We start from the raw sequence: 23,462 nt of genomic DNA on the forward strand, positions 1-23,462 counted from the left end.
GGCAAACTCGCCCCAGCAGGGGGCTGTTTAGGGCATTGCTTTAATTGGCTTTTGTGGGCACAGGACTACAATAGTATTGCAAAATATATAGTCATGGCTGGCTGAGCCAGGTGCTTTTTAGACAGAAGGCAAAAGTAAAGAGTAAGAATAATGTGTGGAAGGAAAAGGACACACCTGGGAAGGGTGTGTGTGACAAGGTCTCATATCCTAGGCGGTGTTTGGGAATTAGCTGGATCTAGTGGAGGTGATGATGTCATCTGGGTTCCTCCTTCTGTCCTGGTCTGGTCAGGATATGTCTCAGGATCAGAACAATAAAGGTCCAATGGTGTCACAGTTGATCCTGGGGTCCCAGGAGTTGATGGGGCTGGCAGCTGTGATGGTGAAGCTTGCTCCTTCTTAGTCCACCTGTCTTCCAGCCAGCCAGCATTTGATCTTCCCCTGAACATAGGTGCCAACTTTCCCTCTACGCGGGGAGTGCTCGACCCCCCCGCACCTCCACCCCAGGTCCCACCCCCACTCCCACTCCACCCAACTCCCCGCCCCTGCCCCGCCTCTTCCCAACCTTGCCCCCACTCCACCCCTTCCTCCAAGACCTCACCTCTGCCCCACCTCGTCCCGCCCCTGCTCTACCCCACCCTGCCTTTCCCCACCTCTTTCCGCCCCATCCCTTGAGTGTGCCCCATCCCCACTCTTCCCCCTCCCTCCAGGAGCTGACCTGCACACCGCAAAACAGCTGTTCGCGGCAGGAGGGAGGTTCTGGGAGGGAGTGGGAGGAGTGATCACTGGGGCCCTGGTGGGGGAGAGGTGCTGGGGGGCGGAGAGAGATGGAGGAGCTTGGCTGCCGGTGGGTGCTAAGCACCCATTAATTTTTCTCCATGGGTGCTCCAGCTCTGTGCCCCCGAAGCCTTTTTTTTTAAGGAACCCAAAAGGGAGTGATGGGTGGAATAGTCCATCCTTTCATTACTGTGTTCACCAATTAGGCCTAATTTCTGACACACCAATTTTGATCAATTGATTTCTGGTCTCACACTTCTCTTGTTTACAGGCATAATTTCAAACAAGAAGGCCTACTACTATAACTCAAGGACTGTGTTGGACTAATTCAGTCTGTTTGTCTCCCTTTTGTACTTTTCCTCCATCAACATTTATTGTTATAGCTGACTGGAAAATTTTATAAACTTTTATCTACTTTCCCACTGTTGAGCTTACAGTTGGGGTAGGCCTGTTAGACCCCCATTATTACAACAAAGCGCTAATCATGGATCCCATTATGTTAGGTACTGTACAAACATGAGGCTAAATTCCTAGACTGTTTGAAAAATCCCACCAAACTATCAGAGGGCTTGTGTATAGATAGTACTTTATTTGTAAGTGTGTGTGTTTGATCTGAAACGTCAACTTTTATCATCTACAGAGTTAATTGTAGCTTCTCCAATGTATTAGATTTAAAAATACCCATAATTCTAATACTGAAGTGGCTGGAAGGGAGTGGACCTGCCTAAATGACCCTTAACACTCCATTAAGCAGATGTTTTAGATTAAATGCGTCATTGGACCATGCCAAAGATGGTGTCACTCAGACAGTTGTTGACTAGGACATAAAGGACAGTTAAGCCAGGGATGGGCAAACTTTTGGCCCGAGGGCCACATCAGGGTTGCGCAACTGTATGGCGGGCGGGTAGGGAAGGCTGTGCCTCCCCAAACAGCCTGGCCCCCACCCCCTATTCACCCCCTCCCACTTCCCACCTCCTGACTGCCCTCCTCAGAACCCGCAACCCATCCATCCCCCCAGCTCCTTGTCCCCTGACTACCCCCTCCCAGGACCCCTATCCACACCCCTGCCCCCAGACAGCCTCCCTGGGACTCCCACCCCCTATCCAACTGCTCTCTGCTCCTCATCCCCTGACCACCTCCTCCCAGGACCCCCCACCCCAAATGCCCCCCGGAATCCCACCCCCTTACCCAACCCCTGCTCCCCGTCCCCTGACTGCCCTCCCGACCCACATCCCTGCCCTCTGACAGGCCCCCTGGAACTCCCACTCCCAACCCTCCCTTTTCCCCATCCCCTGACCTCCCCGCCAGAACCTCTGCCCCATCCAACTGTCCCCTCCTCCCTGACTGCCCCCCAGGATCTCCTGCTCCCTTACACAACCCCCCCCACTCCCCACCCCCCTACCAGCAACAGGAGCTCGTAGCCACGACACCCGGCCAGAGCCAGCTGTGCTCCCCACTCTGCCCAGTGGGAGTGGCGGGCTGCGGGGAAGGGGGGATAGCGGGGGAGGGGCCCGGGACTAGGCTCCTCGGCCGGGAGCTCAGGGGCCGGGCAGGACAGTCCCACGTGCTGGATGTGGCCCACGGGCCATAGTTTGCCCACGTCTGAATTAGGCACTATTAAATCTGACTGCTTTATTCAGAGAGCTGACCTGAAGTAGTAATTTGCTTCATTTCTCAGAAAGAGGATATTATCCTTTTCCAGGTTATCAGATAGTTAAAGTCTACCTTTCCAGGGTGGATATTAGTCAATGAACCAGCATCGAAATTCTTAGGACAGCAGAACAGACATTGCAGGAGTCATAAAGCAATATAGAGATTTTAAAAATTGTTCTATTGTCTTGCTGGTTAAAATAAGCCCTGCAAAAATGAAGAATCTTTTTTAAAAGGTTCGGTTCATAAAGATAAGAGTTTAGATTTAAATTAATTGGACAAAATCCATTCCTGGTACAACTGAATTGAATTAATCTCCATCGAATTTGGCAGTTGGTATGCTTTAATTTAGAAAATATTATCTGAGTTTTTGCAAATACGAATAAACATTTCCCTAAAATCAGTAACCCTCGCAATGGGAAAAAAATTGTTAGGACTATCTGAGAATAGTTGGTAATCCTGATGAGGAACCATTTTACCCGACTTCTCAACTATAATCTGTTCTTTGGCTAACACTCATTAAGTATCTCCTTCAGAAGGGTCGTTTCTCCATGCATCTTAGCTCCCATATGCCTTCTGTTTTGCATTTTATTTTGAAATGTGTAATAAATAAAATGAATTTTTTTTTAAACCAAAGCATTGATGGTGCCATTATAACTCATTTGCCTTTCAATATAACCATCTTATTCACTATGGAACAGCCCAAGATCTGTAATTTGCATGAAAATTATCCCCTTTGTCTTTTCCTCATCACGTACAACCCAAAGTATTTCTCTCCCTTCCAAAAAATTTCCATGAGTTGTGTTGCTCGTGAATGCATTTAACTGATCAAAATAGCCCTGGCATAATGCCACCCTTACTATTATGTATAATAAAAGCCCCAGAGCCTCACTGACCCTGCTTCACCAAAGAAACACAAATGACATGGCAAAGTAAAAGAATTTCCCAGCAATAACAGAAGAGGACAAGAAAGCAAATGAAGAATGGGGCTTTTCATTAACTTTGTTTTAAACTGTTATAACAGTATCCAACAGTCACACAGTAAAAATGCTAGGAGCAGTTAATGAATTGCATGAAACCATAATGAAAGGCCCAAATAGTACAGATTCACCATGCCTTTCTCGCTAGGTCTGGGCACGGAAAGGAAATAAAACACAAGTAAAACCTTGGGGCCAAGTCCTATATTCACTGAGCTCTTGAGATTTCAGCTGAAGTCAATGGAAGTTATAGAAGGCTGAAAACAAGTACCATTTAATATTTTTAAATTTTAGTTTAAATTATGTTAATAGATTATTAATTTAGGCCTTAGTATAGGTTATCTATTCCAAAATTAATTTTAAATAGATTTATTTTTTTAAAACTCCAATTTAAATATATATTTTTAAATCAGTTTTTGTCCACCTTGACTAGAGAAGTCACAGGACTGCTCTGATTTATGCTGACTGAAACAGTATTGCACTCTGACATACCCCAGAATGCGTCCCACACTGACAACACTGGCTTTGCACCAGCCAAGGTTTCCCTTATAGCGGGAGACTCTTCAGTTGTCTCACTAAGGCAACTTTAAGTCCCCATTTGCACTGCTGAAGCAGCACAGAGGGAATTGGAGCAGGACCAAGAATCTGGGCCTTGAACTATCTGCTTTACAATACCCAAATCTGGCATTGTACCCTGCAGACATGCTATGTGCCATTCCAAGCAGGATACTGAAGAGATCTGCTACCCAACTAGACCTATATTTTCCCATTCAAACACTTCCAGAATAAAAGAACGCCTATTAAAGGAGGCACTTCTACAAGATACATTTATCATTGACTTCACAGAGAAAGGAGGAAATGTTTCAATGACACAGAGGGTGCAACTAATAAAGCCAAATCCTGAAGTCCTTATTTCTTATTCATTAATTCTCAAGTAGAATTCCCATGACCCCATGGGAGTTTTGCCTGAGTAAAGAGTGATTAAGAAATAAATATGGGTTTCAAGATGTGTCCCAGTATTAATTCTAATATTAACAGGAAGTGTCTGGGGGTGAGTTGTGTTTGGGTGTTTTTGTGTAACAGTAGGGGGCCTGGTCCTCAGCTGGTGTCAATTGGGATTGCACACTGACTTTTAATAATGCCACCTCACTCTTATAAAATCCAGCACTTTTCATCAGTAGATCTTAAAGTGCTTTACAAAGAAGCTCAGTATAATTTTGCCTGTTTTACTGATGGGGAAACTAAGGCACAGAGAGGTGAAGTGATTTGCCCAAAGCCTCCCAGCAGGCCAGTGACAGAGCCAGGAAAAGAACCTAGCTCACTTGAGTCCCTTCCTGGTGGTCTATCCACTAGAACATGCTGTCTACCAGTTGAGGATTTGACCCATAGTATCTGTTGGCTTCATGCATCTCAGACACAAGGGGAAAAAAATCTATTTTCAGTAAATAACTAGAATCTATGATTTAACCTCACTGTAGTGCTGGAAAACATTTCCTTTGAGTTCTTAAATGCTTTTCTGCTCATTTAATATTACTTTCTATGAACCAAAATGCACGCCAAAGACATACTGTGCAATCCGTCCATTGCATATCAGAAAGCAGCATGTGTTACTTATTCCCTTATGAATGCTACACATGCAACTATTTCCATTCAACAGCAACTCCCTCTGCTTCCCTGCAGACAGTGACCTAAAGTGATTCATTCATATGGCTAGAATTTATTTTTGGTGGGATGCTGGGTTTATAAAGACAGCCAATGTTTCTAAACAAGTCCAGAAATCTGGAAATGTTTTCCAATTTCTTCTTGCTGAACACGAAAGCTTGGCTCACGAAAGCTTATGCCCAAATTAATTTGTTAGTCCCTAAGGTTCCACTAGTACTCCTCGTTGTTTTTGTTTTTGCTAAACACTGTTATTCCATTCTACAGTGTCGTTAGAAGGAGGTGATAGCTAAGGGAAGCAGCTGGAAACATAAGGAAGTCACTCTGAACGCTACACTTCAGTCTTCCTTCAGCTGTGGAGGTTACATCCACTACAGAGCTATTTTCTTCCAACAGAAGCAAATTGGTATGTGGATTTTTCTGTTTGTTTATTTTAACTGTCTTGAGCTAATGAGTTTTCCAGCAATATAATTCCTGAAGACAAACAAGCAATATGAGATAACACCCACTGACTAAAAGGGTTTCTCTGAAAAAAGGGCTTGATTCTCACTTACACTAAGGTTAGCTTTGCACTACTCTGGCAGCATCAAGGAATCTGAAAGTGGGAATGAGTTACATTTTTAATAGCTTTCCACTAAAGTGCATTTACACCCACTTTAAGTCCCATTTACGGTCCCAGAGTGGTGCAATGTAACCTTAATGTAAAGAATCAGGATCAGTCTCTCTGTCTCTCTGTCTCTGGGTGCTTTGTGTTTTGACTTTAATGAGTTAGAATTGTTTAGGGATTGCACAAATTTACTATATCTCTAAACCAATTCCAGTCTCACTGGAAATAAGCAAATGGGGTCTGACCCAAAGCTCCCTGAAATGAACAGAATCTTTTCACTGACAGTATGAGCCTGATCCAAAGCCTTATTGAAGAGGTAATTCTAGAAAAGAAATCAAGAATTCTCATGAGCTCAGATAATCGATTAATACGATCATTCCATAAATCAGAATTGAGAAGTAATTCGTAACGAGCAAAGTCTTGTCCTGCTCTGGTGAAGTGACCAAGAAAGTGCGTGTATCGGGGCAGCAGACAGTGGAGGACAAAGTAGACTTGTGCCTATTAGTGTCATTATACAGTAGTACAGGATAGGATTCAGTTCTATATTTGCAATAACCACAGAATTGTCAGGTGTAGCTTTTCTAAATGAAATCTAATAAAAACAAAAATTTCACAAAATCACAAAATCAGTTATATTAAACTCCTTCCAGAATCCTATTAACTGAATCTCTGAACTAACCATGTAAACAAAGGAAACAGTAAGTTTTATAAACTCTGTACAGAAGAATTTATTTTTTAAATAAAAAGAAGTTATATTGTTGAATATTTTTTTTAATTATTACGATAGTTTACATCTTTTAGGGGAGAAGAGAGAGAGATCATCAGGCTAAAGGAAGAAAATGGACACATCAAATTTGGAAAACTGTAGAACATTATCTAAACTCCATAGGTCAAATCCTGAAAGCTGGATTCAGCCCTTAGGTTCAATGAGGTTGCTCATGCTTTAATTTATGCACATGCTTACATACCTTGCTAAATCAAGGCTTGAGAATTCAAAGAAATGTAGGAATAGAATGCACCTTGAGAGGTCATCTAGTCCATCTCCCCTGCACTGAGGTAGGATTAAGTATACCTGGACCATTGTAAATATTTAATCATTTGCTCAGGATTTAAACTACTTTGATTAGCAAACTTCATTATTGTTTCACCTGCCTTGGAATAGGAAGTGCAAGCTTCTCATAACTGGCTCTAAATCTATCTACACAACTGCAAAACTCTATAATTCCCCCTCCTCCATGTAAGCCAGGGAAGGGCAGACAGGGCACAGTTCCTATCAAAGTTACTGTCAGCATGTGAGAGAGAACAGGGAGTGAGGGAGCTGCCTGCAGGAGATTTGAAGCCCGGAGCAGGCTTACTAAATGAGCCAACTGGAGACACCTGATGCAGGGAAGAAACCTCTAGGACTGTGGTCCCCAAACTGTGGGGCAAGCCCCCCTACAGGTGCTGAGAAACATTTTGGGGGGAAGCATCAGTGCCCAGGCCAGCCCCACTCTGCCCCCATCTCTGCTCCAGTCCCACCCCCAGCTCTGCACCCAGGCACTACCCTGGCTGCTGGCCCCCACCACAGCCCAGCCATGGTTCTTCTTCCAGTCCCACCCCCAGCCTCGGCCCCCACCCAGGGCTCCGCTCCTGGGCCCATTCCCGGCCCAGCCCCAGCCCCAACCTTGGGACCCTTACCCCATCCGTCCCAGCTCCAGGATGGGGCACTGGATGGGGTAAGGGGGGCGCAACCCTCAAAGTTTGGAGACCACTGCTCTAGGAGCTCATTCGTTACAAAAGAGTTGAAGGAATTCTGCAGGGAAAGGGACTGACTGGGAGAAGGTCCAAGGGAGTCAGCTTGAGCAGGGCAGCTGGTGCCGGATACAGACTGGGACAGATTTCTGGGAATTCTGTGAGTGATTGGAGAAATGCTTTTTTTGTTGGGTTGATTTTTTGGAGCTTTGTGAATAAAGAAAACCAAACACCCAAGAAGGCCTGTGATTGAAAGGAGAAAGACTGTGTGGGGTTTGCTTAAGGAACCCTGAAGAAGAAGAACACAGAGGTGGGGCACTGCAGAGGCTCCCCTGGACATAAAGGGGCACTCAGGTTGTGGCCACCCCAATACAGCTGGCACCTGAGCAGGGACTCTTAGCGTCCCCTTCTCCAAGAGGGGCCCTGGAGGAAGTCTTGTGATTAATGATACAGCAGCAACAGGCAGAGAAGGAGCAAAATCATCTGCTCCAGGAAGCCTTACTAGTCACCCAGCAGCACACGCAGGAGGCCTAACTGGCTGAACAGGAACAGAATTGGCAGTTCCAGGCCAAGGTGGCCAGGCTGCTTGTGCTAGGTTTGCTGGGTGCTCCTACAAGGGTGTTCCCTGCTGAGGCTCTCCCAGGACCCACCCTAACCAAGCTAACTCTACTGACTCGGCAGCTTTCCTGACAGTTGAGCGGGTGACAGCCACCACTGGCTGGGAGAGGAGCCCCCCTCCCCCACTCACTCTTTAGCTACATGGGGAAGCTAGAGTTGCCAACTTTCTAATTGCACAAAACCGAACCCCCTAGCCCCTCCCCGCCCCTTCCCAGAGATCCTGCCCCCTCTCACTACATTTTCCCTCCCTCGGTGGCTCGCTTAATGCTCTCCCCCACCCTCACTCACTTTCACTGGGCTGGGGAAGGGGGTTGAGGTGCAGGAGGGGGTAAGGGCTCTAGGGTGGAGCCAGAAATGAAGGATTCAGGGTGTGGGAGAAGGCTGCGTGTTGAGGCAGGGGGTTGGGGTGGAGGGGGGGGTGAGGGCTCTGTCTGGGGGTGTGGGCTCTTGGGTGGGGTCAGGGATGAGGGGCTTGGGGTGCAGGAGAGGGCTCCAAGCTGGTGGTTGGGGCACGGGCTTACCTACGGCCAGGACTGTCCTTAGGGGGGGTGCTGGGCCCAGGACATAGGGGCCAAGTTTCTAATCTGCCAGGGGTGTGCTCCCCCTCTGGCCCTACCCAGGCCCCACCCCCACTCCACCCCTTCCCCCAAGGCTCCACCCCACCATGCTTCTTCCTACTCCCAACCTGCCTCTTCCCGTCCCTTCCCAACCCAGTTCTGCACCCTCCCCTGAGCATACTGCACCCTCACTCCTCTGCCCTCTCCCCCAGTACCTCCTGACGTTGCAAAACATCTGATCCGGGATTGGCGCTGAGAGGGAACAGAAGGTGCTGATCGGCGGGGCCTGCCGGCAGGTAGGAGGTGCTGGGGGGAGGGGGAGGTTCTGCTGGGGGGAACTTCTCCTCACCCCACCTGCCTGCCACTCGCCTCCCCATTCACCTCCTCAACCCACTTGCCCACCCGCCTCACCTCCCCGTCCCCTCCCCAAAGCGCAGGGCCCAGGGCAGTTGCCCCAATTCACTATACCCAAGGGACAGCTCTGCCTCTGGTGGCTCCCGGTCAGCAGTGCAGCTGGGGGGGCTAAGGGAGGCTTCCTGCCTGTCCTGACTCCATGCTGCATCCTGGAAGCAGCCAGGAGATCCAGCTCCTAGGCAGAGGCATGGCAGCCGGCTCTGCATGCTGCTCTCACCCTCAGGCACCGCTCCCGCAGCTCTTATTGGCTGCGGTTCCTGGCCAATGGGAGTGCAGAACCAGTGCTCAGGGTGGGGGCAGCGTGCAAAGTCCCATAGCCTCCTAAACTCCTGCCTAGGAGCAAGACCTGCTGGCCGCTTCTGGGGTGCAGCGCAGAGCCAAGACAGGTAGGGACTAGCCTGCCTTAGCTCTGAAGCACCGCTGACCGGACTTTTAATTGCCCAGTCGGCGGTGCTGACAGGAGTCGCCAGTGTCCCTTTTCGACCAGGTGTTCCGGTCGAAAACTGGATACCTGGTTACCCTAGGGGAGGCCTAAGCTACTTCCAGGGCTCTGAGTACAGATGAAGCCCAATCTTACTTTACTCTGAAGGCGGCCATATTGGATTAGCTTGGACTCATTCCAGAAATCTATTATAGGAATTTTCATGAGGAACCATTTCTAAAAGGGGGCTGTCACCCAACGGCTCTGCAACTTGGCCACTCGCTGGCTGACCCCTGAAAACAAGACCATGGGTGACCTGATGGATAGCATTGTTTTGGAACAACATTTAAAAATTCTCCCCATAGCAGTACAAGCCTAGGTTTGTCAGTTCTGCCCACTGACCATCCCAGAGGCAGTAGAAACAACAGAGAGGTTTCTAGAGGCGGAAGCTTCAGGCATTAGGATAATTCCTCCTAACCCTCCCCCCGGCCCACAGTAACTCAAGAGTTGTTGGCACTGCTCCAGGTTTCGGCACCCCAGGAATGAGGAGATGCCCTTGATATTGGGCCCCCTCAAGTAAGAGAGCCTCTACCTTCCTGGAGATCTCCAGTCAGAGGCGCTTTGAGACCCCAGGATCCAAGCAGGCCTTTGTTGACCATTCAAGAGGGGCCGAAAATATGTTATTGCCTTAGGCAGCTGGGACATAGGTAGTGAGGGTGTCCCATGATGGAGTGTGACTATCTAGGGTGTCACTTTGGCAGGTAGAGTAAGACCTCAAACCTGCCAGCGAGGGATGCCATAAGACCCTTCCTGGTCCCCATTCAGATAGAATTACACTGGGCCCTGGGTGCAGTATTGTCCTAGAAGATCCACAATCAGGAACATCCTATCCTGTAGGAGTAGGAAACTCCTGGACGGCGAAAAGTGGTATTGGTCATCCAGAAGGAATGCTGGGCAGTGAAGCCCGGCACTACTATCTGCATTGGACTCCCTTTTCCCTTGTCACTGACCAAGCGGTGCTCTGATGGCTCCAGATGACGAGAGATTCAAATGCCTGGTTACCCATTGATACCCTGCCCTTTTGTTTTCCTGGACAGCATTGTCCTGACAAGAACCACCAGACTGCAGACCTTCTGTCCAGGACAGACAAAGATGGCGAGCCATGCAGTGAGTGCTCTGTCAGGCCACTCAGAGTGGTGAGGAGTATGTGAGAGCATAGGGAGTGAGGGAGCCTGTCTGACTTGAAGAACTAGAGCAGGCTTGATAAACCAGAGACACGTGGTGCAGCAAAGGACCCTCAGGCAGCTGGTTCCTTACAAGAACTGAAGCAGTTGGGGTGGGAGGGGGACTGCAGATTCTTGGGGACTCTGGGAGTGATTAGAGAAATGCCTTTTTTGTTTGCATTTTTTTTTGAGCTTTGTAAATAAAGAAAACCAGACCCCAAAAGGGCTGTGATTGAAGGAGAAAAACAAACCCCACATAGTCTCAGGAGCCCTGAAGAATCAGATGCAGGGCACTGCAGAGGCACCCTGGCCTCATGGGGATGCTCTGGTGGTGGCCACACTATTACACAGTGCTTAAAGTGGGGGAAGGGAAGTGTTTGCAATGGGTCAAAGACCCTGCTGAGCGGTGTACTTTAAGCATTGTCTTACTAAAGCTGCTGCTCTGAGGTTGAGAGAGTCCCTGTCTGTCACCCCACACACACCTTTTTCAGACCACTTTAAGCACCGGTTACTGTAGCTTTGAGGCTTCTATAACCAGCATGGAGTGGGCTCTAGTGTGACTCTTTGGCCTGAGAGAGAGGATAGGATTCCTTCCTTCCTCCTCTTCAAGCTTGGCACAGCAGCAGAGAAAATTTGGTCCTGAGAGGCTGAATTCTGTAACTGGATGCATATAGGTGGGCTACTGAGGTTAGTCAGGTTCTTGCCATATATTTCCTCCCAATTCTAGAACTAATGATAATCTTCGTGACTAAGATGCTGACTAGTATAGATTCTCCTTTTTACTCTGCACTGTTGCTTCTGATCTGACAAGCTAATGCTATTAACTACTATTTTAGGAAGCTCATATTTCAGCTAGCTAGCTTAACTCAAAGAGGTGAAGTTATAATTGTCCTTGCTAATAATAAAATCTTGTGTCTTTATGCATTCCCTTCTGACTATGCCAACAAATTTTTCACCTGGATTTCTAGATCTATTATTACTCTTGTTTTCACCTAAAAATGGGGCTGTTCTATACCTCCAGACAATGCTAACGTATTCTGTGTACTGCTCTTGGCAGAGGCCTATTTATTCATTACACAATACGGAATCTGTGCCAACAGCTTAGCTGTGTGTTTCTCGTTCTAATGAACAGATACCTGGCTGACTTTCACTCACTGGCTCCAAGAGTATTTTGTTTTAAATCCAGTCACTCAGAAGCTAACAAATTCACAAGAGTGCAGGGCTACATTATGGCTGCCCCTGTGCTCTGTACTAAAGGGAGAAGAGGGTGGAAGGCAAGGCCTTCTCCTCCGGCACCCTGCAACACAGCAAATGCAATATGAAAGAACCACACTGGCACAGTGTTTACTGACCACATAACAGGCCTAACTCCATATATACACTATTGCTACGGTTGCCACATGTGAGGTACAAAAACCAGAACATGCGGGATGATTCTGAGTCCATAAAACTGGACAGCTGGCAGTGCATATTGAACTGTAACATCCTTGCAGATATTCCAGGACAGCTACCTCATAAAAAGGGGCAGTTGTTGGAAAACCTGGACAGCTGACAACCTTATGTTCTGACACAGCTTTGGTGGCTTCTGCAACAGAAGACAGTGAGGGTCACTTGAGGGCCCAAGCTACTTTAAAGAGCTATTACTCCATTCCTATAACTATATACCCTCAGCCCCGACCCCAGCATGCCCCCTTTGCTGGGGCACATGCAGGGTGGCAGGAAGCATAAGATCCCACATCTGCCCTAGGATGCTCCTGTAACTGGGAGAATTCTCCCCTGTCTAGTTACAGCTCCAATACAGCCCCTTACCACCACCAGACTGGCATATGGAGGCTTTACTTTACCGCAGTAAGATCCTTCAAACAAAATGACCAGCTCTAACTCAGATGTAACTTTTCTCCAGCGATGGGGCTCGAAAGGATACCGATGACACCAGTTGTTGCAGCTTAGGCTTGCAAAGTTGACTCAGCTGCAGGTAAATCCAGAGAGGTCAGGCATTGTAGCCCTCTGCCATCCCCATCAGCAGCAATGGGTCCAAAAGGATTGCAACTCCCTCGTAGCTCATTCCCCACAGAGTCACCATCTTTCCTTCTTTGTCTGCCTTTGGCTTCTCTCTGAACCTGCTTCCTGCTTCCTCTCTTCTGCAGCACTCATCTGCCAACCCAGTCAGCTCCTGCCAAACACATTATTCCCAACCACCAGTTTTTAGTCTCTCTGGCTGTTCCTCCTGCACTGGTAGATGTGGCTAGATACTTGTCCTTCTGGTGCAAGATTCTCAGGTTTCACCCACAAGCTTCTGCAGAGGTGAAAGAGAAGCACACAGAAAATATTCTGCATCTCTTTTTCTACCTTGGCTCCTACTCATCTGCTCATGGTTCCTTGGCCAGAGGAGCATTTTGCCTTTCAATAGAACAGAAGGATAACATCATTAATTCTTATATTTTTGCCTGACTGAAGCCATTGAGTGCTGCTGTAGTAGCAGGCAGAATGTTCATGGATTCATTATTGCAGGCCCTTTAATACTGAGGTCCTTGCTCAGGTTTTATGTATAAACTCTCCCTGACAGTAGTGAGGTTTTGCCTGCATAAGGATGGAGTGGGTGGGTTTTCCCAGAGACTATCGTAGTTGTTCCCCTTATTTATTTATTTAGTTAGTTAGTTATTTGCTTGGACTCCTATTCTGTTCCCTTGGGCAGGTTAACTCTGGCAAGTGAAGTTCAAGGCATCTGAAAAACACCCCTGGACGGCACACGCAGGGAGAGGGGCGAGTAGTGGTGTGTGAGTTGGAGCACTGGGTTATTGCCCACTTCTCAGTTACTTCACTAATTCATGTGTATGTACTTTATGATGAGAGGAAAAGAGCTTTCACTGTTTAATTTACATAATCTGTGGCCTGCTACTAGGATCACAGGACGATTAAGGGGGACACAGAGGAAGTAGATAGTTGGAGACCTCCTTTGACATTTTGCCCTGTCCCTCTTCGCTATCTCCTCACTTCTCTCTTGTCTTTTCCTTCACTTCCTTCAAAATGTTCTTTCCTCACCATCCTCCCAACCCCCGCTCCTGTTCCTCTCCCCCGTACTAGATATTAAATAGTCACCAGTACTGAGGGCCACCAGCCTTCTTAACAGGGGTGTCATTTGCTATGGGACAAGGGGGGGCAGTTGCCCCCCCGGCCTTGGTTTGCCCCTCCCCCAGACTTTTCATAGGTCTTTGTGCTCCACCTTCCTCCCCCAACTTTTGCAAGATACAATATAATCACATAATATTTTATATGCTGACACAGATTTGCCTCCCCCAGAATTTTTCAGAAAAAAGTTGCCCCTACTTCTTGAATATACTTAAGCCGTTTCACCCTGAGTTCAACCAGTGTAGTCTAGTAGGCGCTAGACTGGCATTCAGGGGGCACAGATTCTATCTGCATCTCTGCCACTGACCTGCTGTGTGACCTTGGGCATCACTTCTGTCTCCACTGCCATCCTTCATCAGTCTGGTCTCTTTAGGCTATAAGCAGGGCAAGAACTGTTTCTCACTGTGTGTATGTACAGAATCTTACACAATGAAGCCCTGATCTCAGCTGGTGCCTCTATGTACTCTTCTATAAACGTTAATCTCCTAAAACAATTGTGATCATGGCACTGTACGCCATCTGAAGTCTGCCAGATGAAAAAGCAGGGGGAGCCGTGATGATTACTGAACAGCAAGCAAATGCAGCTGTTTGCAATGTAATACTTTAGCCACCTGTCTCTCCTTCCTTGTAAGGATCCCAGGTGAATGAACTCAGCCTCCTACAATCTCTGGGAAATGGTGAAGAATTATTAGCCCGCAGGGTGCCCAGCACCCTGAACTCCCATTTTTAGAATTGTTCAGTACCCTGCAGAGTTGAGCCCTAAGTGAGAAGGAAAGTGAAATACCCAAGGAAGCCTGTGGCAGAACCAGGAACAGGGCCTAGATTTTCTGGTGCCTAGTTCTCTGCTTTAACCACAAGTCCATTTTTTCTCTTCAGTGGCTGGGAAAGCTGCCAGTTCTATGCTAGTCTGGGGGGTCTGAGTAAATGTCTAGCCCTCCTGGAACATGAAGATTGATAAAGAAAGTATGAAAGAAACCTCTGTTCTTGATGGATGTCCTGGGGGCCTTGTACAATAAATGTACCCGAGATATGAGCCCCTTCTGCTCCCCACCATAGCAAAAGGATCTATATAACGTGAAAGCACCTGTTCTTTGAACAGGTATAATCATGAGAAAAGACACTTTGCTCAAAGCAATGTAACGCTTATATAAGTACTAAACAAAATCCTATTTCATGGCTGGACACCAACCAATTGTAAAGCAAGAGGACTATATGCCTCCCACCCGTCACTTAGAGTCATGGGAAAACATTTCCTGCACTGTCCATCACGCTTGATCAGAATATTGACATCACAGCAGTTAGCTGATTTTGTAGCTCAGGTGCTAAAAAATTAAACAGCAGGTAGCTCCATCAGGAGGGAGTGTAGGTATTGTGGCTGTGATCCAAGGAAGGGATTGCTGGGGCTCTAGGATGAATGGAAGGCATGCCCAACCTGTCTGAAATAATCATTCATGTGCATGCCACTGTGCAGTAATCTAAGTAGGTTCATTAGCACTCCACAGCTGGGCTTTGTCAGATGGTGAGTGGATTAGTTGAATCTGTGGCACACCCTGGATCTGTGGCACACCCTGCACCTGGAGCATGGGATTTATTGTTGAGATGGTATGGATATGAATTCACATGCTGTGTGTATCTATCATACGCTTATTGGCTCTGAGTTGGCAAACCATCCAGAAACTGCAGCTGCTTTCCAGGTGGGTCCAGTTTCCCCATAAAGGACAGTAAGAGTGGGAAGGGAAGGGCTTGCTACAATATAGTATAACCTCCTCTCAGGGCAGGAGAGGTCATGATTCTCTCCTTCCATTGCAAATGAGGGGTTAGTGTTTATGTTTATAAAATAGAGGAGGGTCTTATGGTTTGGGCACTGGACTGGCATTCTGGGTTTAATTCCTGGTTCTACCATAGGGCTTCTTGTGTGCCCTAGTCACTGAAATCTCTCTGTGCCTCAGTTCCCTTGGGGATAATGTACTTCCCTTGTGACGTGCTCAACTCCTATAGATAGGGCATGTACTGTAAGCACAATGCTATATTTCAAATTGCAATGACCCTTTCCCCCTAAACTTTTATTTTTAGATACTGTTGTAAAGATTCTCATGCTTTATTCACAATTAGGCTACATTTTAATGGGGATTGTCTCATGGCCATCTCCCTTCTGGTTCATAATCATGCTGACCACTTCTATTATTCTTGATCCCATAACATATCTGTAGCAACTACAGCAATTCTATCCATACAAAAGTAGGAAGGTGTTTGTATATTTTTTTAACATGTGGAAGCAAGAAGGAGCCAACACCATAGACCCAACCAGCTTCCACAAACCACCATCAATCATTCCATGGATTTGGAGAATTCCTGCTTTATTATATTTTCTGGAAGTCTCAGTGCTTGGAGCCTGTGTAAAGATAAATCACTTCTGATAGTGTCAGAATTATGACTGTGGTCATTTCTGAGTTCCCTGAGTATGGGAAAGATACATTGTTCCCCTGTGACAAATGGTCAGATGATTTCTTGTATTCAGGTTAGGTCTGAACTAGAAGCTTTTGCTGGTATAGCAATGCCAGTTTTTTTTGGTGGGGAGAGGGGGAATATTTGTGATATGTATTTTGCTTGCTGAACTAGTATAAGCTAAATCAGTAAAACTTTGCCAATAAGTTGTGTCTACGCTGGGAGGATTGTCAGTTTAGCTACACTGGTATAACTATACTGGCAAACTTCTTAAAGCTTAGACCTGACTTTTGATGCCTGGCAAAACAGGTTTGTATTTTGAATAGGGCAGATACGTAGGTAACAGTGCATGCCTGGCCTTGTTCAAAGAAAGCTACTTTTGACATAACAGCATTTAGGACATGTGGAAATAACATGCTGCACATGAGTGTGGAATGCTCCTTCGCTCAGAAAGATGTAATGAAGAGACTGCTATGGGCATTCACACCTGTGCTTGCCTGAATGATTGATTGCAACTTACCCATGTCTGTAACAGACTCTATTTAGCCCATTCTTGTTGTCCAACTACAGGCTTTGCAATCACATCATTGCCAGTCATTTAGCATAGGCTAGAAAAGTAATCTTGATTACTATTCACATGACAAATGTAGTGGGCCTGATTCTGTTCTGCACATACCTGTGTTACACCTGTCATTATTCTTGCTTTACACTGGAGCAAGTGAAATCAGAATGAGGCCCCACATCACTAGATAAAAATGCAAATTCCAAATAGCTTTATCAGGTAACTCTGAGTCTGCTCCATCTCTCATATCTTCTTTTGACTCTGAGATGCTCTATGTACCTCTCTGTATGTATGGCAATATTTTTGCCAAACTGAGATTTCTAGCTATTTATAGTGTCTGCAGTGATGACCTGGCTCACGATGCAGAAACCAAGGAAGCTGAATCACTGTCCCAACCCAGCTATTTAAAACCCAGGGACGGCCCTTCTAAGAAATATTTTTTTCTTAGTTAAGTTCCTGAAACCAAATGCAAAATGTTTTGTTTTGCTCTTGTTTATGGATAACATGCACAGCTGTCCACGCGTTGGGGTTTGTAATCTCAGCAGTAATCCTGGTGGGGTTTACAATCTCCACAGGTGCCTTTGTGAACCTTTGTCAAAGTTCCTCTACCTTTAAGTAGCCTGGGGGAGCTAAATATCTCTGATAAACTGTACACAGCCCATCTGCTCTTTGGAGAACTTTGTGGGGGACTTGGTATGTTCCCTTTTTTTTGAGGAAGAGAATTACTCCCTAAGTAAGCACTTCAAATTCTCAGAGAGTCTGAAATAGTTTGCATTGACATCTCTTGAGTGAAACTGATTTCTAGGCCAAAATCTGTCTGAGACCTGTCATAGCCAACAAGCATCAGACAATCTTTTGAAAATTTTAGTTGCTTTGAAGATCTGATTCACCTCTGTAGCCGAGGGCTCCCAAGTCCAAGAACTTCTGCAAATTCTCCTCTAACCACCGATCACACATGTGGAATTTGAAATGTCCAGGACCACCGCTTAAATTCAGGTGGAGCTGTCTGGAGTGGAGCTCTGGTAAATATTTTCAGACCCTCAGGGCTGAAGCCCCGAGCCCTGGCTTGCCTCCCGTGGGGCTGAAGTCCCGAGCCCCAGGGCTCCAGGAAATACTCTGTGAGAATTTAAGCCCTGTCCAGGACCTTTCATGAGTATTTAGAAGATGGTCTCTGTAATACAATTCTTGTCACAAAATTAACAGCAAAGAGACAGCCAGCTTTGCTAGTTTCAACTTTCTTGTGACAAGATCTACCATTGTGACCTTTACAATCAACTTTACTGGCTAAATCTTCCCCAAGCAAACCTTGGTTTACAAAACTGAATAAATGGACTTGCCACCCATATAGTCATGTTCATTTTTAAGCAACACAGACTGCAAACACACCTTCACTTGACCACATCTATTGATTTTAAGTGATGAGAGCCAAATCTGGGAGATGGTTGCAGCCCAAATTCCTAGAATAAGATACCTGGATAATTCACTAGGGCCCAAATGTTGTTGGTCTTAGGAGAACTTTGATCCTTTAAGAAGACTTCACACAGTACAAAATGAACTGAAATTGTGACTGTCTGTTTATCATCTGCTATTTCAGACTGAAAACCTGAGTCTGATTTCAACACTGAGACACAGAGAGGTCAAGCAACTCCCCCAGATCCAACAGGAAATCTGTGGTATAGCCAGGAATAGAACCCACAGGGCCAGATTCCAGGTCCCATTTTATAACTACAAAACCCATATTTCATATGACAGAGGAAAACTTTTAAATAAAAACAAAAGATGACCTGGTTGATAATCAGCTGAACATGAGCTCTCAGTGTGATGCTGTGGCCAAAAGGGCTAATGTGATCCTAGGATGGATAAACAGAGGACTTTTGAATAGGAGTAGAGAGGTTATTTTACCTCTGTATTTGGCACTGGTATGACTGCTGCTGGAATATTGTGTCCAGTTCTGATATCAGCAGTTCAAGATGGATGTGGATAAATTGGAGAGGGTTCAGAGAAGAGCCATGAGAATGATTAAAGGATGAGAAAACCTGCCTTATAGTCTATTTAGTTTAACAAAGAGAAGGTTAAGGGGTGACTTGATTACAGTCTATAAGTGCCTACATGGTGAATACATTTTTAATGAGATCTTCTGTCTAGCAGAGAATAGTACAACGTAATCCAATGGCTGGAAGTTCAAGCTAGACAAATTCAGACTGGAAATTTTGAATGAGAGTGATTAACCACTGGAGCAATTTACCAAGGGTCATGGTGCATTCTCCATCACTGACAATTTTAAAATCAAGATTGGATGTTTTTCTAAAAGATACACTTTAATGTTTTGGGGGAGTTCTATGGCCTGTGCTACACAGGAGGTCAGATTAGATGATCACAAAGGTCCCTTCTGTCCTTGGAATCTATGAGTAAATGTAAAAATGGATTATCTACATAATTGATGCTCAATGGGGGTAACACTGTGAAAGTAACAGAGTAATGCAACTCCAGACACTGCGTCAATGGAGCCATGGCATTGCTGATTTACACAACAGTTGAGAATCTGGCCTTGGAATCAGCTGAGGAGAGGTGTGGAAAAAGCACTGTCTGTGGCACATGGTAAAATCTCTTGGGTACTAGAAACATTTATTAATACTTTGCATTTCTTTAGATCTTTCTGTCCAAGGATCTCAAGGCACAAGCATTAATGAATCCAAGCTCACAATGCTCCTGAGGTAGTTTAATTATTATTCTCTCTTTTACAGACAGGGAAACTTAGACACACAGGCTAAACATTTTCACACTTGGTTGCTTAAAGTTAGGCACCTATATCTACAGTTAGTTAAACAACCAAATTAAAGGGAATTAGTTTGTGGAGGGGCTTGTGACCTTAAAGTATGAATGGACAACAAAGGGAGCAAGTGTTCTGCCTGCCCTTTGCAGAAAGGATTTGTTTACTGTTTAAAACACCTCTTGACAGACATAATCATCCTTTAAACTTGGTCGGTTTCAATGCATTAAAAGCAATTTTGTAACTTGTACCCATCCCTGAGTCCTATCGGCCAAACTTCTAACCACATTTTCCTGTTTATTGAGAAAGATTTTCCTCTCTCTTGCTGCTCTGTGAAACCCAAAGCCCAGCAGGGAGTGAGCCTGCATATTTGAATGTGTCCAAACCCCACCCCTACCCCACTCTGGCAACTGGACATGCACAGACTAGAAAGCCCTAACAACAATCGCTGTCCAGCGGCCTGCAATCTTTACTGCACCTCTTTTTGCAGATAGGTTCTCTCATAGATCTATCAGTTTTCACTGCCTCTGTCTAGCTCTCGATGCTTTCCTTGGCTCTGTTTGGGGGCCCCCGCAGGGAGACAGGACACTGTGTACCATGTTAGAGGAGCACTCTAGATCTGTATATGTAACTAGTTAAGGTGCCAGTAGATGGTCCTAGGTTTTGTATGACCAATAGTCTTGTCACACACTGTAAATGGCTTCCTGTGTGCAGCTCTTTACATCAATTCTTGATGGTCGAATCAAGGACTGTTCACAGGTGGCAATGGCAACCCATAATCCTGCTTCCTTCCTGCCCCCCGCCCCATTTTCCTATCAGTCTATTAGCATATGCACGTTACATATTTCTCTCACAACTCTCCTTCTTAAAAAACAACAACTAGGTTCTAACTCTGCAAACTCTTAATGCACATGGCCTTTATGAGACAGATCACGTGCGTTTGCTGGGTAGGGACCCCAAGCTTGTAAAAACCTTTTGCCTCTGGGAGAGTGGGGTAAGGAAAGGAGTTAGAGGTGACGTACTTGGGCAAAGCATAACCTTGGAATTACAGTTCCTCCAACCACATTTACAATACTGCACGTCACAAAAATAGGCCCTCTTTCTAGAGGGGTCTTTTATTTGGTGTGTTTTGGTTCACACTAGAAATACATAGATATTTGATAAATCTCTTTTCTCCTGTTAGGCAGCAGCGTCTCTGAAGATCTAAACATAGAAGGGACATTGCCAGGTAATTTAGTTTCCAAATTAAGATCTGGGAGTTTTAAGAGGCTTTACAAAACCTCATATTAAAATGCTCTTTCAGTATTATTTGTAGCTTCAATTTTAAATAAGTTGTTTGGATTCAAACATTTCCATGGAGCATTTGCAACTCAAATATTGCTCCTTTGTGCTGGTACTTGAGAACCAGAAAGTGAACTGCTTGGCGACTGAAATGCAGAATGTAACCAGCAATAGATGGTCAAATTTTACTTTTAACTTTTTAAAAAAATATTTCAGTTTAATCTAAGGTATTATTTGTTATGTGGATAAAGGCATTTAAAATAAACATAAAGGGTCATCTCAGGATTTAAAAAAAATGTTCTCTTGTTGGCTCAAACTTACTCTTATTCCAGCTGTTAAGGGTACTGCTCATGTTTATAATGTTCTTCTCGCAGATGATATAATTTTTCTTGACACATGACTCAGCTGGGTGGTACTGGTATTTGTACAGATTCCACACCCCAAGGGGATGTAGAATTTAATTACATAAATGTGGCTCCCTTAAAACCTGAACAAATATTTTTTTTAAAAAAACGTATATTGACCAGAATAACACACACAATAAAATTCCTTCAGGCTGGATAAACTAGAAAGAACAGAAGTTATCACTCTTGCTAGATGAAATGGGGTAGCTCTTCTTTATATACTTTATAACATGAATATATCGATATATAACATCCTTCTGCTTATTTTCTACTCAGATGGAGGTGTAACTGAGAGCAGAACTTGGTCTCTTTTGATCGGAGCTTCACTAATTGAACAAATAGCTCTTGATCACAAATCTACCAAAACAAGCCTGCTTTATGCTTTATGCTATTAAACCTTTCTCCCTCTAAAACTCCTTTTACTATCCATTTTCCTTTGTTTTTATTTTCTTAGGCTCTTTTTATTGTTTTTCCTGCCCTTCCTTTTTAGATTCTTTCCCAGAAAATCATGGTCTGATTGTAAGTCCAGAAGCTGTCTCAATAGTGGGAAGTTGAGAAATGTGGGTTTTCTTAACCTGCCAAGCATTTGCTGCTGAGGAATCATTTCTAGTTATAGTGCTTTCTGTCGTTCTTTGGGGAAGCTTTAGTCGCCCTTCCTCTCCTCCATCTTCACCCAGTTAATTTCTCAGGTCCCTCTTTGATGAGTGCACATGTCATATTTTTCTTATCTTTCCTGTTGGACATTACTTTCTGCTGGGGAATATCCTTTCTTTACTGCATAGCAATCTGGTAGCTATCACTATAACTAAAACGATGAAATATTTCCTGTTGTTTTTTTTCCACATTCTTCTAACTTGTGGCCTGAAACTTTCCATGCTTAGTCTTTGCCCAAAATCAAGTGCTCACCAGGGACCAACATATTTCTATTTTATCAAATGAAACTTGTGGGCCTGATTCACCTGTGTGAGTCCATTTTTACTCTAAAGTAAGTCCACTAATTTCTACAGCTTGTCCCTCAGGTCTCAGTTCAGCAAAGGAGTTAAGCATCTGCTTAAAGTTAAGCATGTGCACAAATCCATCCCTATTCAGTAAAGTACTTGAGCCAATGGGATTTAAGCACAAGTTTAAAAATAAGCACTTGTTTAAGTGATTTGCTGAATAGGATTAGACTTATGCACATGCTTCAGTGCTTAGAGAGAGAGTGCAGAGCTGGTCTCATTTTCTTCATTAGTTGAGAAATGGCAGAAAAACTTTAAAATGACAAAAAAAGGGGCAGGGAAAGAGTTATAATTCCTGCAGAGGCTATCCCGTCAGCTAGGCAGGGCCAGATTCAGTGGCATGCTATCTAGATAATTATAGGTCCCTAATATCATAGTACCTGCATGCTACCCAAACTGTAACACATTTGTCCTCGGAACACCTTGTGAGGTAGGGAAGTGAAGGTTCAGGGGTACTGAAGTGCAGAGAAATTAAATGACTTGCTTAACATCACCCAGGAAGTCTCTAGCAGAACCGAAAACTGAACTCTTGCTCTCTTGAATTCCTGTCAGTACCTTAAGCCACGAGACCTTCTGTGTTCCACAGAGAGGGGCTTCCCATCTGTGAGGGGGTCACCCCCAATCATGTATGCTAAGGGTTCTAAAGAGTCTGCAAAGAAATACAGTGTGTCAAACTTGCTTCATACCACTAGTCCATTTAAAGGGGTCTAGCTAGGGCATTTGCATGCCAAGCAGCTCAAGGGCTTTTTGTACATAGCTCTATAATAAACCCTCTTTAGGATGAGCTGCATCGACTGCTTTGGTCCTTTGTGGCAGAAAATAAATCATTTATGTTGTCAGAATATTAAAGCTACCACTGCTAGCCAGCCAAAGACGTTTGGTCCGCAATGCCTTTTGTTGTGACTTTTTATTTTCTTAATAACTGGTTTCGTTACTATCGGCCTCACAAATTGTTTTCATTCCGGGAATGGATCTGTGCCCATCCGGCATCTATATGGTAATTTTGTGTTAAACACTGGCAACATTCTCCAGGATGTACAAGACACAAATAAGAACTCAAGGCCAGATGCAGATTTCATTTACACCTGTGTAAATCTGGAGTCCACCACTTAAATCAAGAAATGCTTCACTAGCACTTTTCTTAAAGTAGTTGAACTGGAACACTTCACTGGTTGCCAAGGAAAATTCAGCAACATATATGGCTTTAGTTTAATGACGCAGTAAAAACCAACTCCCCTTTGC

General features: G+C 45.1%; 1 protein-coding gene across 18 annotated transcripts in view; it reads left to right on the forward strand.

Moving 5' to 3' along the window:
- GPR1 (G protein-coupled receptor 1) overlaps positions 1–23,462 on the forward strand; it is a 133,815-nt gene that overhangs the window by 96,453 nt on the left and 13,900 nt on the right. For 9 of the 18 annotated variants that reach the window (XR_005586057.1, XM_039493911.1, XM_039493918.1 and 6 more), the window contains one exon: positions 5,328–5,466. The gene's annotated coding sequence lies outside the window, so the exon portion shown is untranslated. Of the gene's footprint in view, positions 1–5,038; positions 5,095–5,327; positions 5,467–6,468; positions 6,627–15,369; positions 15,455–19,417; positions 19,482–20,720; positions 20,766–23,462 lie in introns of those variants that run through there. The other 9 variants (XR_005586055.1, XM_039493914.1, XM_039493909.1 and 6 more) reach the window with 8 other exon arrangements.

Source organism: Mauremys reevesii, linkage group 11 (genome assembly GCF_016161935.1).
Source record: "Mauremys reevesii isolate NIE-2019 linkage group 11, ASM1616193v1, whole genome shotgun sequence".
In the NCBI taxonomy this organism is placed as follows: domain Eukaryota; kingdom Metazoa; phylum Chordata; order Testudines; family Geoemydidae; genus Mauremys; species Mauremys reevesii.